Below are 21259 nucleotides of genomic sequence, written 5' to 3'. Positions count from 1 at the left end.
AGTTCCCCTTTACTAGAAAATCTGTGGAATTAGTGTGAACCTGGTAAATCACACAATTTACAAAAATGAGCCTTAAATCACATCAATATTGCACACACACATTGCAGTGTAAACAATTTAGTATGTGTCCATAGATATGTTGGAATTCTGGGGCAAAACATTGCATTATGGGTAAAAAAAAATACATCACCCAGCATTTGTAAATTAGCCTTATTATCTATAGCTAAAAATGCTCAGTTGCCTAACAAATTATAAAGGTCTGGGACCCATGGATCCAATATCGTTACCCGAATGGTTTTGGCAATGCAGCATAAAACTACTAAAACATTTCTTACTAAATATGTACCGCTAAGTGCACCACATGGACAATGTGAGTGGCATAAGTATAGTGCAGCAACTAGGCAGCATACTTAAATCTGTTTCCCCCTTAACTTTCCTAGTTATAAACTTCCCTACCCTTAGCCTTTAACTCTCCCTACTATTCCTACCCCGCTGCTCTTACCTCCCCCCCTTCCCTTCCCTATAACACCCATTCCCTCTAACCCCTATATGTTAGTGAGTGTGTAGGAAAAATTCCACGGTATACGCACAAAACGGAAAATGAACACATATTGTGAATGCAATATCACAAAATACTGATGTTAATCTAGTATAAGTGGACATGTACAATTAACCATCTTTTCCTTTCTGTATATGTTTATAAAATGAAAAATCTTCAACAAAAAACTATTGAAGCATAAAAATACTCAGTAGCCTATTTATCTAGAATTCCCCAAATGGCAATAAAATGAGAACAAACAAATGGAAGACAGAGCATGTCTTGAGAAAAAAGAATAAAGGGAATGTGCAATTAATTTGCTTTATTGATCAAGTAGCCAGTATATGTACAGTAAAATGATCAAAATATTTTTTTGCATTCTAACAAAAATAAACATTGTATGAGTAAATTTACCATGGTTTTGCAGCACGTCAGACCAGCCAATTTAGAATTTGCCCTTAATATCACCTTGCTCTCTGGACTTACAACAATACAGCCATGCCGTGTTACGCTAAGGGTGAAATAACTTTTCAGTTCAATCATAGGTGCATGCTTATTTATACTTTGTATTACTTAATTTAGCCCAGTTATCTATGGAATGCTCAAGTCAAAGCACTATGATATCATTTAATATGTAATTTATGAACAAACATCTTATTCAGCACCAATTTTGCTCAAAGTGACACACCTTACCTATTCATGTCCTCAGCTGTTATTTCAAAGGAGAAGCTGCCTGTAAGCCAAGTGCTGTCTGGCGTTAGGGCTTGCTGGGTAACAGGCTATCAGGGACTTTATAATGTACGTGTTAAATGTTTGGCAACAACTGGATTTTGATCTCTTTTATTCTCTGGTTACCAGATAAATATTTATACATGTGCTATGTATAATTACATAAAAAAATCTAAGGAAAAAAAATTACAGGCTTAGTGCTGACTAAAGGAGACAGGGGAATATGATTTGGGCAAAGCACTATTAATGCCTTCTGCCAATCACCTCTCAAACATCAAAACTGTTAGTCCCCATGGGCTGATTACTTATCAATTGGTTTATTTCTGTTTGTCACATTGTTGGCTTTCTCCCTGAAGCCATGCATCGCTGCAGTTTATTATACATAAACTATTATTATTATTATATTCTTCTTGTCTGCATGGTGGCTAGGATAAGTGGTTTATACAGAGTTTAATCTCTAAAACGTCCCTGTACAGCCTTAAGAATAACAAACCTTTCACCCTGTATCCAGATTTATTTGTTTCACTATAACAGGGATCCCCTTTTTTCACTTGTGAGCCACACTCAGATGTAAGAGGTGTTGGGGAGCCACACAAGCTTAGAAAGTGTTCTTTGGGGATGTCAAACAAGGGCTGTGATTGGCTATGTGATAGCCCCATGGGAACTGTTTGTCTTCAGGAGGCTCTGCTTGGAGTAAAACTTTGTCTCTATGCTTCCAAAACTTGCCTACAAGCCAGAAGTATAAAAATGGGCACCAACTTTGAGGCCACTGGATGGTGAGCGTCAAGTTGCTCCTGAGCCACTGGGTGGGGATCACTGCTCTATAATAAGCAGCCAAACTGCATCTCTTTTACTGACTTCCTTGTCTAGCATGAAGCTCCAGTGCTATTGGCCTCTGAGCCCTTCTTTTCTCTCTGGCTATGAAGACCTCAAAGAGGTGCTTCCTGGGCATGCCTAATTGATTTCAATTGGGGCAGAGGCAGAGAGCATACCCAGTAGGTATCTCTATGAGGTCCTTATAGTCAAGAGAGGAGGAGTGTTCAGAAAGCAAAAGGGGGCGGAACTTCATGTTAGATAAGGAACTCCTTAAAAAAGATACCATTCTGCTGCTTGTAATAGAAAAACATATTAAATCTGCATGGAGGGAGAATAATGTTATTCTGGGGTTGTTTAGAATAATTCTAGGGAATTTCAAAATAAAAGGCTTATTTATGCTTTAAATCCCATCCTGAGATATGCCAAACAATACAGGAAGCAAGTCACATAAAACGTTAAAAAATGTTTTAGCTTTATTCAAAACCAATGCATATAACTAATGAAGAGCAGACGTGTCCCATAGGAAACACCATTTGCTATATTTTGCAGTTTTGCAAAACTGCCAGTGCCAAAATGTGGAATTTTACCGTGAATCCATACCAGCCCAAAAATTTCACTCATCACTACACATGACTAGAAATAGTGCAATATAGATTAACTACGTGATATTAACGAGATCTGCGTTCGTTACAAGTCTTCTTTAATATAAGCAGGGCCACCCAGAAATATACGAGAGCTTAAGTTATTTTTGTACCAGAGTGAACAGCAGTATTACATGTTCTTCTCACTGGTAGCTGTTAAATCACCCTTATAACATGGCGATTGTATTAGGATATGGCCAGTGACACTCACATTCCCCTCCTTCTCACATTCCCCTGGTTATTCTTGCGTATAATTCTTCAACTTTCACATGACTGCTAGGATTGTTCTGAGATTAAATACACAGATATAATATGCTATTTAATTGCAGTATATGAAGAAGAAAGAGCAGGGCAAGATTATAGGTAAAAATTTGTTTTTATTCTTTAAATTGGTAATGTTTCACAGTAAAAAGATCTTGCAGAGTATTAGATTGCTTCAGATTTCTTTTTCAAATGACTAAACAACAGGAAGTGTTGTTGTTCTGTTTGGTTTTAGCAGCGGTGGTCTGCGTTCCTGTGGTAAAGCCTGGAACTTTGATACTTTACAATGTAAATTGTGCAGCTTCCCATAAAATCATTTGTTTATATAATGCTGATATGGGCTTAAAGTCTATGGCCATGTCTTGAATGGGATCATTCCTTAAAGGAGAACTAAAGCCTAACTAAATAAGTAGGCTACACATGTTGTACATTATATTTTGGGCTTCTTTATCAGTAAAGATGCCATCAGTAGCTCCCCAAATGCTTAAAAAAAACCCTATGTTGCATGCTTAGGGGCCGTTTATCAATGTACAATTGGGTACGATAAGTTTTAGAAATGTGCATATTTTCTGCGACTTTTTCGTACTTTGCAACAATTTGTGCGACAAAATTGTATTTGTCACACAAATTCATTCAAGCTTCGGTATTGTGACTTTCCTTGGGCCAGGTTGGAGCTGCAGAGTGCCATTGAGCCCTATGGGAGACTTTCCTTGGGCCGGGTTGGAGCTGCAGAGTGCCATTGAGCCCTATGGGAGGCTTTCCTTAGGCCAGGTTGGAGCTGCAGAGTGCCATTGAGGCCTATGGGAGACTTTCCTTGGGCCAGGTTGGAGCTGCAGAGTGCCATTGAGCCCTATGGGAGACTTTCCTTGGGCCGGGTTGGAGCTGCAGAGTGCCATTGAGCCCTATGGGAGACTTTCCTTGGGCCGGGTTGGAGCTGCAGAGTGCCATTGAGCCCTATGGGAGACTTTCCTTGGGCCGGGTTGGAGCTGCAGAGTGCCATTGAGCCCTATGGGAGACTTTCCTTGGGCCGGGTTGGAGCTGCAGAGTGCCATTGAGCCCTATGGGAGACTTTCCTTGGGCCGGGTTGGAGCTGCAGAGTGCCATTGAGCCCTATGGGAGACTTTCCTTGGGCCGGGTTGGAGCTGCAGAGTGCCATTGAGCCCTATGGGAGACTTTCCTTGGGCCAGGTTGGAGCTGCAGAGTGCCATTGAGTCCTATGGGAGACTTTCCTTGGGCCGGGTTGGAGCTGCAGAGTGCCATTGAGCCCTATGGGAGACTTTCCTTGGGCCGGGTTGGAGCTGCAGAGTGCCATTGAGTCCTATGGGAGACTTTCCTTGGGCCGGGTTGGAGCTGCAGAGTGCCATTGAGCCCTATGGGAGACTTTCCTTGGGCCAGGTTGGAGCTGCAGAGTGCCATTGAGCCCTATGGGAGACTTTCCTTGGGCCGGGTTGGAGCTGCAGAGTGCCATTGAGCCCTATGGGAGACTTTCCTTGGGCCAGGTTGGAGCTGCAGAGTGCCATTGAGCCCTATGGGAGACTTTCCTTGGGCCAGGTTGGAGCTGCAGAGTGCCATTGAGCCCTATGGGAGGCTTTCCTTGGGCCAGGTTGGAGCTGCAGAGTGCCATTGAGCCCTATGGGAGACTTTCCTTGGGCCAGGTTGGAGCTGCAGAGTGCCATTGAGCCCTATGGGAGACTTTCCTTGGGCCGGGTTGGAGCTGCAGAGTGCCATTGAGCCCTATGGGAGACTTTCCTTGGGCCGGGTTGGAGCTGCAGAGTGCCATTGAGCCCTATGGGAGACTTTCCTTGGGCCAGGTTGGAGCTGCAGAGTGCCATTGAGCCCTATGGGAGACTTTCCTTGGGCCAGGTTAGAGCTGCAGAGTGCCATTGAGCCCTATGGGAGACTTTCCTTGGGCCAGGTTGGAGCTGCAAAGTGCCATTGAGTCCTATATGAGGCTTCCAAAATCATGCATTGAAGTTTAAAAGCCAGAAAGGTTTTTGTGCCGGTTACGATCGTTCAGATACGAAAATTTTGCAACTTTCGGATCCTACCATGATGTTTTGGTACGACCACGATGCGATCCGAAATTTTCAGATTTAATACAATTTTTTCCCACTCGTACTTTTTAAAGTCCGAAATTCGGACTTAGATAAATCAACCCCTTAGGGGCACATTTACAAAGGCACGAACGCTCGAGCGTTCATGCGAACGCTCCGAGCGTATTTTTGCCGATTTTTTCGGGTGTCCGCACGACTTTTTCGTACGGCGCACGACTTTTTCGTACAGCGCACGACTTTTTCGGATGTTTGCACGAAAAAATCGGAAAGGTTTTACCGCTGTTTACAATTGTTCGGTACGAAAATTTCGTGACTTTCAGATCGCCAATACGATATTATCGTGACTAATACGATTTTTTCGTAAGCATTTTCGTGATATTTGCGATCTTCCAAAATTTTCGTTTCCAATACGATTTTTTCCCATTCGTGATTCGGATTCGTGGATTAGTAAATGTGCCCCTTAGTTTGGAATGCACCTCCCATGGCTGTATAAAAAAGATTTACAAACTATACTCCTCCAGGCTGCAGTAACTAGTGATTCTGTCCTGTTTGGCTTTGCCGAAAAAATTGTGAATCTTTAAAAAGATTTGCGAAATAGTGGAAAATTAGGGAAACTGCAAAAATGTTGCGTGTCAAAAAAATTCAACACATGTAATTTTTTCTAGAAGTAACTCACCAGTACACACTTCTTCTCCAACTTGGTACATATACACACAGTATCAGCAATCTCCATAGATATCAAATGAAGAACAAATCTTGGCACAATGTGTGCTCCTTGCTACTTTATCATTTTTCTGTTTCTTCTCTCTTCTTGCTGTTTAACCAAAAGCAAGCATAAAGCAAATTTAGCAAGGTAGAGTTAAAGGGGAAGTTCACCTTTTGAAATTTGAAATGTTTAGTTTTAAAGCTAGTTCCAGGGTGTGGAAGTGATCCTGGATGGTAGAAGTTTGTTGATACTGCGGATGAACTGTGTTCCTATGATCTTTATGGTGGGGAGAGTTTTTCCAAATAAACCTGTGTTTATGCCGGATCTTCTGCCTACCTGCCTACCATAGCTAAAATTACGTGTACAGGAATTGTTAAGCCAATGTTGAGGTAGACGGGAATGAATAATGATTGTTAGTGATGAGCGAATTTTTTCGCCAGGCATGGATTTGCAGCGAATTTCCGCATTTCGGCATTGGTGAATTGTTTTGCGAAACTTCTGTGAAAATTCGGCATTTCTCGAATCTTCTTGCCGTTTCACGAATTTTATGGCGAAGTGATACGGGACAGATTCGCTCATCACTAATGGTTGTCTTTCTCAATGACTTACAAGTGCAACTTTATTTTTCAAATTTTCTCTGTCCTATATGCGAGGGTATCGATAGGTTTGTATAAGCATGTGTATATATGTGCACTGGGGCTCATTTGGGGAGGTTGAACTATTTCGCCATTGGCGGAATTTTTTGCAAAAATTCAAAGATTCGCCATTGAAAAATTGCATTAAAACATTACACGCGTCATAGAAAATTTTTGCCATTTCGCGATTCGCTCATCACTAATAAGGATGATGATGAATGAATCTCAGACTGGGCATGGAACAGGCTAATTTCACAGCTCTTAGTTCTTTAGTGTTGACATTTCCTGAAACAAAACATTCAACCAAAAGCAAGCATGTAGAGGAGGTTGCGAGTTTGAAATCTGTGGTATGAAAGTTTCATAACTATGAGGGGGAAAGAGTCAAATTTCAAGTTTTTGGAACAAAATGACAAATTCTTTGTCATTCTAAATGTCATGGATAAATTGGAATGTTAACTGCAACCAAGGCCAACTGCTTCTTTCAAAGTCAGTGGAACTTAATTTGTTTTGTTTAGATTAATAAATCTGTGAAATGGCAAATCATAAATGGACATTTAACCTGGAAATGGAAATGCTTTGAACTTATCCATATTATCATTATCATTTTGATTTACCATTCACAATTACCAAAACTAAATAATCACAGAGGAAAGGACATACCTGGTTACCAGACGATGCTGATTTGGCAGCCATGGAGCATATAAATACCATGTGTTTTTCATCATGTTCAGGCTTCTCACTAGCAAAAAAAACTTGGTGTCTACTCTAAAATGAAATTTCATTTCCCCCTTAATCTATTTTTGAGAACTCTGAATTCTAACTCCAATATTATATACAGCTTTCATTTCTGTGGAATGGCTAGAAATGTATAAGTATAAGATGTTTGTAGCTGGTAGCAAAGAGATGCAAGAATGCAAATACAAAAGTAATTAAACTGAATATAAACCATAAATATTAATATTTAAGCATTTAAATGAATTGCTCTTCAGTTAAAGAGATACTGACACCAAACCTTTTTTTCTACAACCATAACATTGCATTTCTATGCTATTTACAATTTTGCCTTAAAAGTATTTGCCCAATGTGTTTACATATCAGATCCAATGTTAAGTGATACCTGTAATCCAAGTACGTTTACAGATAAAGTAACCTTCAGGATTTTCGATCACCATATATACTGCTAAAAATAATTTTAACATTAAATAAACCCAATAGGATTGTTTTCATGCAGCTTAGTTACTATCAAGCACTGGGTACTGTTATTATTGCAGAGAAAAAGGGAAAAAATCCTTTAAAATTGAGTCTAGAAGCCATTAGATAACATATCCCATACCTGTATTATATTTTATTAATTGTTACTAGAATATCTGTGAACCTTTATTTTTTCTTCTTATCTGTTAGATTCTGCTTCATCTGATTATTCTTTGCATTAAATTATTTATTTTCCTTTTAATAAATGTTTTTAATCTTATTCAACAATCTAATCATATAAGTAATTTGTAAAAGTAAAAGTAAAATAGTTCATGCCTTTGAATATATGATTTTGTCAGTTCAGTATGGACAAGATAAGGCCAGTTGTACAAAACTGTATTCAGTTGGCAAAAACTGTACTGGGAAACAGCAAAGGCAAAGTGAAAACAATGTTGACCTATGTCACTGTAGCAAAAAGAAATTTAGAATATGGACTGATAAGATTTAGAACATAAAAAAGATTTGAGTGCTCCTTGACTAAACAAGTTCAAAGTTCAGGTATGGGACCCCTTATCCAGAATGCTCAGGACCTGGGGTTTTCCGGATAAGGTGTCTTTCCATAATTCGGATCTCCTACCTAAAATTATTTAAACAGTAATTAAACCCAATAGGATTGTTTTGGCTCCAATACGGATTAATTATATCTTAGTTGGGATCAAGTACAGGTACTGTTTTATTATTACAGAGAAAAGGGAATCATTTAACCATTAAATAAACCCAATAGGGCTGTTCTGCCCCAATAAGGGGTAATTATATCTTAGTTGGGATCAAGTACAGGTACTGTTTTATTATTACAGAGAAAAAGGAATGATTTAACCATTAAATAAACCCAATAGGGCTGTTCTGCCCCCAATAAGGGGTAATTATATCTTAGTTGGGATCAAGTACAGGTACTGTTTTATTATTACAGAGAAAAGGGAATCATTTAACCATTAAATAAACCCAATAGGGCTGTTCTGCCCCAATAAGGGGTAATTATATCTTAGTTGGGATCAAGTACAAGGCACTGTTTTATTATTACAGAGAAAAAGAAAAGATTTTTAAAAATGTGAATTATTTGATTATAATGGAGTCTATGGGAGATGGCCTTTCCGTAATTCGGAACTTTCTGGATAAGGGGTCAGATACCGGTATAACAAATTGCTTTAAATTTCCATATTTTTACCCACAGGGCTATATTCTTTCCCATAGTCCCATAATTCCATGGTAAAGCATTTTAGTTAGTGAGGTACAAGCCGGCCCAACACCTGCAGGACCCGCACATCCCCTGAGCATTGGGGTAGGTTCGGGCTGAGCTCTTCCGCTTGCCCTCCCCGCCCGCAACCTTACACTGCCGGCTTCCTCTTCCGGCTTCTCTATTTATAGGCATGCACCGGAAGCCCCACCCCTTTTGTGACCTCGTTGTGGGGCAGGCATGGGTCTATAAATAGAGGGAGGGAGCCGGGTTGGGTAGGGTTCGGGTTGGGAGCGGGCAGTTAGGGTCAGTTGCGGGTTGAGGAAATCTCCACCCGCACATCACTAATTTTAGTGGTTAATGGTGAATGAGCCCTTTAGAAAATGGGCTAGTATTTATTTAGATAATTGACTAAAATAATAGTTAATAGATAATGGTTGATAGAGGCAGCGGCACTGTAGCAACTCAATAGAGCCTTTTTTTCTATGATTTTAAAATTCCAAAGAAAATGTTAAATAATTTAAAAAATGTCAAATTATCTTTTACATATTTGACTATTTATGACATTAGCATCTTCCCCCGTATGTGAAAAAGGCACTAAGTTTGCCCAGGAGCAGTGCCTATAGCAACTAATAAAATGCTTGCTTTTAAACAGGTGACCAGTAAATGCTTCCTGCTGATTGGTTGCTATGGGTTACTGCTCCTGTGCAAACTTAGTGCCTGTTATTACAAAAGACTTTATCCATTTTATCCTTTGTCCTCTATGAACAATTAAGTACAGTATTATACCTCCTCAGACAATTTCTCACCTTTTTAAGACTGGTAATACAGTAAATACACTGAACTTTAATCTTTATTAAATTCTTTAAATCAAAATAGATTGTTTGGGTTAATATGATTAGCCGGGTCTGGCTACTATGTCAAGTACAATAACGTCAACATAGTTTTGAATCTGATATAGGTGATCAAAGGTTTGTTTCAGTCATTTGCAAGAAGAACCAAAGCCTTTCCACTCCCTTTTTCATCTTTCAGTCTCAGGTACTTTAGCTTCTGCTCCATGACAAATGCAGAATGCCAGCTACTCAATGACGCAGCAAACCAACAGCACAATGTTAGGGGGTTTAGGTGTGGTATTTGCTCACTGAGGCCTTCGGGGCACGCACAGCAGGTGTTCTTTCCGCAGGTGTGTTTGTGTGCACTGCTAACTAGTTCTTTGTCTCGTTAAATCGTGGGCTATGCTAGAGGTTAAGTGTAGTTCTTGTATAAGCAAAAGGAGCTTTCTACAATTAATAACGTGTCTGGTAATGTGAAATGGCAGAAGGGGGAAATAGGTACAGGTGTATGCATGACCCAGGCATAACCCATTGCATTCTCACACTAAACTTATCCTATCCGATAAAATGCGTGACACTATCATCTTGGATTGATAATGGCCACAGCTTTATTAGTTTCAACAATAACATTTACATAGCATAACAATTTTAATGATATACAAATCCAAGTTCTCAATACAACCTTTTAACAGTAATATCAAAACATGGTAAACAAACACCTGAGCGCCTGTCAGTCTGCCCTTCCTTACCTGAAACAATATCCTCCAGCCGTAAAACATCCTGGCCCAGAGGATACGCCGCCAAACCGTAAGTATCAGAGAACCTCCACCTTACCTGGAGCGCCCGCCATCACCTGTTATTATTTTCCCTTGGAATACCTCCAGAATAATGGCCACCCACCTTAGGGGTTAACCATCCCACCAAGATAAGCCTCTCTTACCGGGCCAAATATTTTCCCGGCAGACTGACAAGGGCCCACCATTGCTGTGATAAGTATCCTTCATGATCAAGGGTGACCCTCCTGTTGTTTTATTCCCCCTTAGCTAAGTATAAATTCTTGTACCCCAACCCTTCTTAGCCACACGTGTGACAACTAAAACAACGACCCATATCGTAATCCACCCTTTCTAGGGAGGACGGAAGGGGAACTTTTCTGACTTCTGGCTACCATAAAATGGTGGCCAGGCAGCCTATTCCTCACACTAAGATGGCCATCTAGTCCAACCCCCCATCTATTCCCCCTCCCCTTTCACATAACCACCTATGGGCTTCAGCTAGGGCTAGGCCTGGGTCATACTGCCCCCTCCTCCAATCTTTGCTGCCATCTGTGGGCTTCCTTTCCCCCAGTAAGTTTCACACCAGGAGAATAGGCTTCTTTTACGTCTCCTGTGGAAGTGCAAATGTATAGTTCAAGCCTGCAGAAAGTTACCTGCACATTGTATATTCAAACACAAAAAGCACAGCGCGTTTACCTGGGCTCTCCTCACTTCTACCTATACCATGTGACTCTTCCAGCACACGCATTCATTGGGGCCCTCTGCTTCATCCCATGCAAGTTAGTAGTGACGTAGCAAGGAAAACATGCTCATCTAGTGAGACAATGATCAAAATCAAAAATACTTTATTGAAAAGCCTTTAAAAGTATCAGACACCACATGGGATCACAATTCTACGATACATATAGTCACCCAAAGCATTTTATTCCACTGTTTGGCACTTCGTCAGAGGTGATGATGAATCAAGTGACTGTGTATCATAACAATGTGATCCCATGTGGTGTCTGATCCATATATTTTTTTAATAATTATCTTTGATTGTAATTGTTGCCTCTCTGTATATACACATTCCCTTTGTGTTGCACTTTGTATACTTAATTTATATCCCCTAACATACGTCTGATCCTACCAGAATGTAGGAAGAAAATAACATTCCCAATAAAACGTTAAAGTAGTTCTTCTCAGCTCATCTTGAGTTCTTAATAATGTCCACTTTAAGCTTCCAGTTCCAGTCTGGCCACCTACGATATTCTAATCTACATGTATATAAAACTAAGAAAGCCATTAAAGGTTTGTTCTGCCTTTTATTTTGGGGCAAATGTATTTGAACAGTATGGAACCCATTATCCCATTCATGTTACATTTTGCACCTCCTCTCTCCTATGGATACTGTAGCTACTCTTTCTTTTAACTTTGTTTGGGGTATGCATCTCCTTAATCAATGCTTCATTGATCTAAACTAATTATAATTACGTATAGACAATTAAGGGGCAAGAAGAGAACTCTATATCAGTTTTCATGTACCCAAATCTGCAAAGAGAAAGCTACTGGATAGTGAAGAGAAAGAAGACAAGGGAAAATTAGTTGAGGTCCCAACTTCTTTTTTAAAGGTCCCTCCAGTACTCTGCTTATTCTGAATTTGCACCCCATTTCCAATGGAACGATATGTATGAATGATAAACATTCCTTTATAAATGCATCCATTTAACTGACCTGTGTTTGTTAGGGATAATTCCTCCTCAGCTCTACGATGTGTTTGCATTGATAGTTTGGGGGGTGGAAATACCCTGCTGCTTTCCTCCTATGTACATTATACATTGCAATGAGTCCCCAGTGCCCGCAGCACCCTCACAACTGCACTGAATGTGCCAAAAACCATTATGATTTCAGAACGATGGTTTGTAATGATTTTAATCAAACTCACAATATTCCAACATACTGTACTTAGGTCTTTTGTGGTATCTACTTGCTTTGTAGATTGTAAGCTCTTTTGGGCAGGGCTCTCTTCACCTCTTGTATCGGTTATTGATTGCTTTATATGTTACTCTGTATGTCCAATGTATGAAACCCACTTATTGTACAGCGCTGCGGAATATGTTGGCGCTTTATTATTAAATGTTAATAATAATAATAATACCCTTATTCATACTATGCTCCTTATGCACAGGGGATGAACAAACCACTCACATGCTCATTCAACCAAATATTCACAATATTTAATGGACATTTTTTGTTTCATGTGAAATATCAACTGAACAATAGATATTTACCCTTTTTGCAGTTGTAACTGGAACACGGGGTGAAATTAGCCTGATGGTTCTTGTTTGCACAAGAAATTCACGCCTTGTTAAGAGTGTTGGTATTTTTACAGTGCAGACACTATTATTTAAAAGCAGGTGAAATGACAAAGCCTACAAATTGCAGGAATTGTATTTTTACTGCATACTTAAAAAGCAGGCCCTACCTTTTTTGATGGGTAGTACATAGATATTTACAGTGGTTGGTTGAATGACTACCTTCACACAAAATCTGTCATTTTTAAAATGATTTTACCCATCTTGTTGAGAATGTTTAAATTTTTTAAAGAGAGAATGAGTGAATGAAATTAAAGGACTGAATGAATCTGATTAGATAATCTTATAACACAAGGGTGACATTGTGTCCCAGTCTAAACATGCTCCACCCTCCAGAATAGTGATAATGCACATCCCCATCCCCCATCCTTTGCATTGCCTAAAGGTGGCCATACAAGGGCAAATCCTATTTTCCCACTCATATGCTGGGCAAAATCCAGATGATAAAACTGGATCATCCATTGGGGCATTTGGAGACCACTGGACAAGAATGGCATCAACCTGCAATTGCACTCCATGTCCAACGGGATCTGCCCAAGTATGACCACCAGTAAGATGCATACTCCTGGAATGCCTGATGCCTCCTTTGCAAAGATAAAAGTATATTCCTTGTTGTGGCTTTGTTCAAACATGATATGTCCGAAAGCAGCAAAGTGACCAACATATCATCAAGCAGGGAGGCCAACAACTATGTTGGCTACATTGGGTCCACACAAAGGTGCTAAGTTTACATCTGCCATGCAGCAAATTGATAGGCCTGACAGACCAATTAGAATTTACCATTCCATGATATCGTAGCCCAATGGGGTAGGAAAAATCATGTTCCCTATGGATCTCCAAGGGTGCTTACTATCATTATGGTTTTCTAAGCAGCATTAGGTACAGGCCCACATCCTACCTGACCAGTAACACTGTGGCATTCAGTCGTACTGAAACACAAAAGATCATTTGCCAACAATGTACAGTTTATCAATGGCTTTTCAGACTTGACTAACCCATGAACACTTAAATGGATTCTGTCGTGATTTTTATGGTATAGTTTTTAGTACTAAATTACACTATGTACATTGCAAATAGTTTTTTTTGTCATTTAAAATTTTATTCTTGAACCAACAAATTTATTTTTTTAGTTGTAACACTGGTGTGTAGGCGCCATCTCAGTGCCTTGTCTTGTGCCTTCAAAAGGAGCCAGCACTGCACAATGCAACTAGTTTCAGATATGTTACAGTATTGTTTCTCTTACACAATGTAACTGGAGGAGTCATGGCCAGACTTGGGTGTTTTACTATTGAGTGCTATTCTCATATCTACCACTAAGTGCAGAGCATTTTTAGCAATACAGGGGTCAGGGAGCTGCTATCTTGCTCCCTTCCCATTGTTCTGCTGATCGGCTGCTGGGAGGGGGGGTATCACTCCAACTTGCTGCTCAGTAGTAAAGTGTGACTAAAGTTTATCAGAGCACAGTTCACATGGCTGGGGCACCCTGGGAAATGAAGAATATGGCTAGCCCCATGTGAAATTTCAAAATCAAATATAAAAAAATCTGTTTGAGTTTTTGAAAAACGGATTTCAATGCAGGATTCTGCTGGAGAAGCTCTATTAACTGATGCCTTTTGGAAAAAAAACTTGTTTTTCTATGACAGAATCCCTATAAGCTCCAGGTTTCTGTCTTTACCTTAATGGTTTACATACACAGCAACTATATTTCTTTTTAGCATCTGTCACTTTAAGTTCTACCCTGGTATCTGGATATACTGTATATACTCGAGTATAAGCCTAGTTTTGAGCACCCAAAGTGTGCTGAAAAAGTCGGCTTATACTCGAGTCGGGTGCTATGGGTCCCTCCAGATTAGCACCCTCTGTCCTTTGTGTGCAAATTAGGCCACCTGCAACCAGACCCTCCAGTGCCCTGGCCCGCTCCCAAATTCATCTTAATCTACCATCCTCACCTGTCCCATTCTGCACTAGACATTGCACTTTATATTCTATTTAAACTATATATAGTTTTGAAGGATTTTAACTCTTTGTGTTTTAGCTTGGTTGCTGATTGAGCTAAGGGGGTAGTACTCTTAAGTTATCATTGTTGATACCATATTGTTTTTGTTGACCCTCTTCTCCACTTACAGAGCTAGTTTACTGTTTTTGTTTGAAATAAATATTCAAAACATATACCCCACTGATGCCTCATTTAATGTAATTTTACTGGTATTTTTTTGATTATTGAAACTTAGCAGTAGCGGCTGCATTTCCCACCCTAGGCTTATACTCGAGTCAATACATTTTTCCTGTTTTCTTAGGTAAAATTAGGTACCTCGGCTTATATTCGGATTGACTTATACTCGAGTATATACGGTACTTAAAATGAGTAAAGTAACTTAAGTATCTAGTGATGTCCTTGTTTTTCTAACTTGAGATGGAGAGTCATTTCAATCAATGTAATTAGAAATTAGTTTTCCATCAATGTAATTAGAAATTATTTTAATTGATAACTTTAAACTTAATTTTAATGATCTAAGCTTAATCATTTCAAATTAGCAGGCAGGGAGTGGATTTTATTGGGTCCCAGATTCGCAGACGCTACTGACATTACTAAATTATGCGTATCATGAAGTGTGTCGCTGTTTGATTCCTACAGCAGTGTCCCCGGTGCAAGTTCACACATGGCCAGTTGCTTTTCCCATTGATTGTTATGGATGAATATGAATAGTTATAATGTGATGAATAATTATTGTAGGGTCAGAGGATGCTGGGTGTGTGCTTGCGCAAGATCTTATGAATTTTTTTGATTGGATCGTAACTTTTTTCACACAACCGCAATGTATTTAAAGCGACTATTTTTGCGTGACCACAACTTTTTCGACGCAACCTCAGTCTGCAAATTTTTGCGCCTGTTTCACAGCAAATCCATCCCTGCCAAAACATTTTGCTCATCACTAGTTGCCATCGTAAACAAATAAATAAGGTTGAGGAGACTGCCTCATACAGACAAAAGCAAACAAAAGGAATTGGGAATGAATTCCAAACTCTTACAAAAATCCCATTTACATGGGTTTATCCTATAGGCTACAGCTCACCCACTGGGTTTGAAGCTGAAGCCAGGACAATAGCTGATCAGATTCCCAACTACAGACCGGTTTCGCCTTTCTTGAGGCTCATCAATGTAGTGCAAGGTTTTCTGATCAGCTTAGGTAGAGTCACCATGTGGTTCTACAAACAAATAAATAAGGTTGAGGAGACTGCCTCATACAGACAAAAGCAAACAAAAGGAATTCTGGGAATTAATTCCAAACTCTTGCCATCTGTAAAGAGCAATTATTCCACAGTAGAATTGCGTACCAACTTTATACTTGACATTCATATATACATATTCTCTGATTCCATAACAATATGCCACAGTGAGAGATACAAGGCCACACCATATAACAATATAACAATTCAACAATACCGGTCTCACCACAAAATATCTCCCACAGCAGATACAGGAACCACAAATATCCAATCTACACTCTGGTGCTACTTTTGGGTAGACAAATTATAAATATATTATTTCTTCAAAGAATTTATGATTTCTCTTATATTTATTCTCTGTAAACTGAAGAGAAAATTAAAACTAAGAGAAAGGCTTAGTACAGGGGAATACCCGTGCTGACATAGATTTATGATAGCCCTTGAGGAAATAATGTATTAAAACATCTTAAGTTCACCCACATCTCGTAGCAACCAATCATCATTGGTTTTCAGCTGACCAGTAAATGCTACTTGCAGAGTGGTTGCTATGGGTTTCTATACCAAGTAGCAAACTTGGGCCTTTTTATTACAATACTCCCTATAACTCACCAGAAACTTTTCACTCCCTAAAATGGCTAAAAGCCATGTGATTGTTTTTCTTGGCATTGTGGTAATCATACATTAATTACACCTGTTAATTATAACCTGGAGTATATGAAATATAAATCATTAGATGTCTTGTATTAGATCTGTGGTAAAGCACAGTATTTGTAAACTATTTCTATCATTTTCCTAGTATTGCATCAGAGAGAAGTGTTTTAAACAAAATAAGGTACAATAAGCCTCATTTATGAACACAGATGCAAGCACAAAGAGCTAGTTTGGATACTAATTTGAGCACATTTTGATTATATTCATTAAAGGTACTTGTACCCATTACCTATTTCTGTGATGCATAACGCTCAAAAGCTATGAAGTCTATGAATAGACAGTCGGAAACCCTCAAGCTACTGACAGCCTGCATGTGGCAGTAACACCAGGGTCCCCTTATATGGCTTCAGTAATAGAATCAGACATTAATGCTGTTATTAACTCTATGCACCAGAACCAAAGCTACAGTGCAATCAGCACAATTTACCTAAAATGGGTGTTTGTATTGGTGCCTTGTGTGCAAATTGTGGTGGACAAGAACAGAAAAGTAGAAAAGTCACTATTAGATGAATAGAATCTTATGCTTAGTTGATATATTGTTGATAGATTATTCAGCACAGTATATTCATTTGTCAATTCCTGCCCTAGTAAAATTCTAATTTTGTAAAATCTTGTAAAAAATTTGTAAAAATTTTGTAAAAACCACTTAGGCATGTCACTTCATTTAGGGACCAATTATGGGTTGTCAGTGATATCCACGTTGCTAAGGAGCAGGGGAATCATTCCATACATTTCTCTGCCGTGTTCAATAAAGTTGAACACACTCCCCTTTTAAAATACCTACAAATGCTTGGTATCAGTGATTCTACTTTATCATGGTTGTCAGCTTATCCCTCTATGTGCACCTTTAGTGTAACCATTTCTAATAGGAACTAACAACCTGCCTCTTCCATCTTGGTAACCTCATTACATACTTTGGTTTCTCCTATCACCTTTATACAGATGTCACACAGACCTTCCTTTCCTTCCCTTATCTCAACCCTGCTATAACAGACCCTTCTCTTCCTTCCTCAGCCCACATAGCATCCCTCACCAGAACATGCTGCTTCTTTCTAAGAATCTTCTAAAGGAAGCATGTAGCTAGCTAGTCTTCCTCTGTGACCTATGCACTTGTTTTCCACCACCTTTTGTTTCTTTCTGTCTTCTCTTCCTAATTTATTCCTATTTATTTCCACTGTAGATAGATAGATAGACAGATAAAAGAGTGCAATAAACATTTACCTATACATTCAGGGTCAGACTGGGCCACCCTAGTGGGCCTGGTGGCCCAGACCCGATCCCTGTTTACGCTTCCCCGCCCGCCAATGTCCTCCCCTGACGCGTTTCACTTGTGCGCGCTCAGGGGAGGACGTCAGGCAGGTGGCGGGGGCCCCTCTGGTGGGTGCGTGTGACGCGGGCGGAGGGGGCACCTTGGGGGGGGGGGCATGGGCCCTGCACCCCCAGTCCGACCCTGTATACATTTACCTGTGTCATTACCTATACAGTAGATTTGGCACATAGCATTTGGCACATATAACTTTACATTATGTACTTATTGTAAATGGATGGGTAAGCAATGATAAAATAAACCACATAATATCACGTCACATAACCACATAATGTCGTTCTTACCATCTACCTACAAGTATTATAAAACCCAGAAAATCTGCTAAACTATGAATGTATCTACAACAGAATGAGCATTGTTGTCAGTTTATCCTTCAGGTGATGATAGATGGGTTACTAACAGCAATTCAAAATTTGCAGAAATATATGATATTTTAGTTAATGCAAACTGAAACACTGCAGGTGGAGAAAAAGCTAGCAAGCAGTAAACACGCCGTTTAACAATTTAATTATTGCTAAAATTGTTACCCTATGGATGCAGCCACCTCTGTTTTTCTTGGTTTTTATGTGCTTTTAATGAACACCAAGTAGTGGGTGCCCTACTGTCATGCTATTATCACGGCACATTTAGCAGCCGTCTGTGTTGTTTGTGTAGATCACGGAGCATAATGATTTTTGTCTAAACTAGGGCACCCACACCACTTACCTGTCATACAAGCTTAGAAGCTTCTGTTCATAATTACATAAACTTGTAACGACAGGAATATCAAGTGCTACACGTTTTCAGTGAAAACCAGCAATTAGCATACAGTAGCTTGTGTAACTTGGAACACATTCAAACTCAGCATAAAGCAAAAAGAAATTGTTTAATGTTTTTCAGTAGGCTTTAGATATGGTGATGCAAATTACATAAAAACCTCTGAAAACCAAAGAATTCTGGATTAAAGATTCTATACCTGTAAAAGCAACAAGCTCCTATCCTGCAAGCAGGGCCGGCCAGCAGGGGGGCACAATCATCCCGGGCCCGGACGTTTTTAGCTTTGAAGGGAGCCCGGCCGTGCTAAAGTTTTCTTAGCTCGGGCCCCCTTTAATCAAGTCCGGGCCCTGCTTCCTCTGGCTCTGGTGGCGTCCTCCGCTATGTGCCACTACTTCTGCGCTTTTATAAGGTTGCGCCCGTGCGTACTGACGTCACACGCACGGGGCAGCTGGGGGGAGGGAAGGTGGCAACTGGCAGATGCTTGGGGGCCTTGGGGGAAGCCTTTGGGTGGGGGGCCTTGGGGGAAGCTTTGGGTGGGGGGCCCTGGGGGAAGCTGGAGGATGCTTGAGTGGGGCCTGGGGGGAGCCGGAGGATGCTTGGGGTGGGGGGCTCTGGGGGAAGCTGGAGGATGCTTTGGGTGGGGGGCACTGGGGGAAGCTGGAGGATGCTTTGGGTGGGGGGCCCTGGGGGAAGCTGGAGGATGCTTTGGGTGGTGGGCCCTGGGGGAAGCTGGAGGATGCTTTGGGTGGGGGGCCCTGGGGCAAGCTGGAGAATGCTTTGGGGGGGCCCTGGGGGAAGCTGGAGGATGCTTTGGGTGGTGGGCCCTGGGGGAAGCTGGAGGATGCTTTGGGTGGGGGGCCCTGGGGGAAGCTGGAGAATGCTTTGGGGGGGCCCTGGGGGAAGCTGGAGGATGCTTTGGGTGGGGGGCCTGGGGGAAGCTGGAGGATGCTTTGGGGGAGGCCTGTTTAGGGGGGCCCTGGCTACCAAAGTTTTAGGGGGCCCTGGTCTGGCTAGCAATGATTTAGGGGGTACCTGCCCTGGCACCAATGCAAAACGTAACTCCTGGGCACCAATGTTTTAGGGGGGCCCTGGCTACCAAAGTTTTAGGGGGCCCTGGCTACCAATGTCTGTATGTCCTTTGTATTGATGGGAGGGGTCACTGGGGGAGGGGCCATTGGGGGTGTGGGAGGAGGGGGGGCCCAGAAAACTTTATTGTGAGGGGCCCCGTGATTTCTGATGGCGGCCCTGCCTGCAAGTGCCAGTGGGGCATTCATGTTTTTATGGAGTTGGCCTGTAACTGTCCAAGTCAGACAAGTTCTGGAGGTGGATATCCTGTCTGGGAACAAACCATATATGTCTTCTGTAAAGCCAAAAAGAAGAACCCTGTCAAAAGGCACTTGGACCAACTATGGTAGAGCCCCATGGTGAAACAGAGTGCTGTCCGAAAATTGTTATAGAAAAGAATTTCAAAGGCCTTAGGCAGACAGTAATATGTCAAAGTCAAAATCTGGGACAGGGGCAGTAGAAACAAAACAGGCTCAAGGTCAAGTAATCATGCAAAGGTTTGGCACATGGGATAAACAGACAAAAATAACAGATTTCAGCCGTGTCTAGGAACAGAGCCAAGCTTATTCAGATAACAAGATCCTAGAGGGGAATAAGTCAGCTAAACTAGGTCAGGACCCCAATGAAGATTACTCATATAATTATACAGATTCCTCCAATAAGAGGTACTTAGAATGATAAAAGTGTAATTAAAAAAAATGAAACCAGGAAAATAATATGCAGAGCCCACATTCAGCCATGTAATCCATGCTTTTCACAGTGATACCTTCCAGATACTAAAGGCACAAATGCAATACAGATCAGCAAATGTTACAATGTCAGAATCTTACAAGAATTTCTTTTGATTATTTCATTACAGAGGTTTATTGGACAACACTTTATAAAGAAAACATATTCTTCTTTTATTTAGGAACATATTATAAATTTACCATGGCACCAAGGCAGCTGCAACAAATCAATACAGGGAAAAAGCACATCTTTCCCCAGCCTAGAGTCATTCGCAATCAGAAGATGATGTAAATGCATGGCTGAGGAAAATAAAGAAGAGATTTAGTCTAGCACTAGAGTCATTAACCTACATTTGTATCTATTATTATGTTATTATATTGTGATACTTAAGAATTTAGTGAGTGCTTCATCTCCACCTTTAGTACAGTATAGTATGTCCCTCTGGTTTGGGAACCCAGCCGGTCATGGAAGATGACAGCATAATTTGCTGTCTGTTGAAGAAAATGAAAACCAGTTTAAAACGTTTTACCACTCATCCATCTGGCTTATTCAGTTCAAACGACTGGTAGGGAATTCCCCGGCATTTAAACCCTTGAGGGTAGTACAGTCACAGGCATCCAATCACAATGGTTCCATTGAACTTATTCAGTTAGGTGTTAGCTGAAACTGACAGGT

This window comes from Xenopus tropicalis, chromosome 3 (assembly GCF_000004195.4).
Source record: "Xenopus tropicalis strain Nigerian chromosome 3, UCB_Xtro_10.0, whole genome shotgun sequence".
In the NCBI taxonomy this organism is placed as follows: Eukaryota; Metazoa; Chordata; class Amphibia; order Anura; family Pipidae; genus Xenopus; species Xenopus tropicalis.
Note: the sequence above shows the minus strand (reverse complement) of the source record.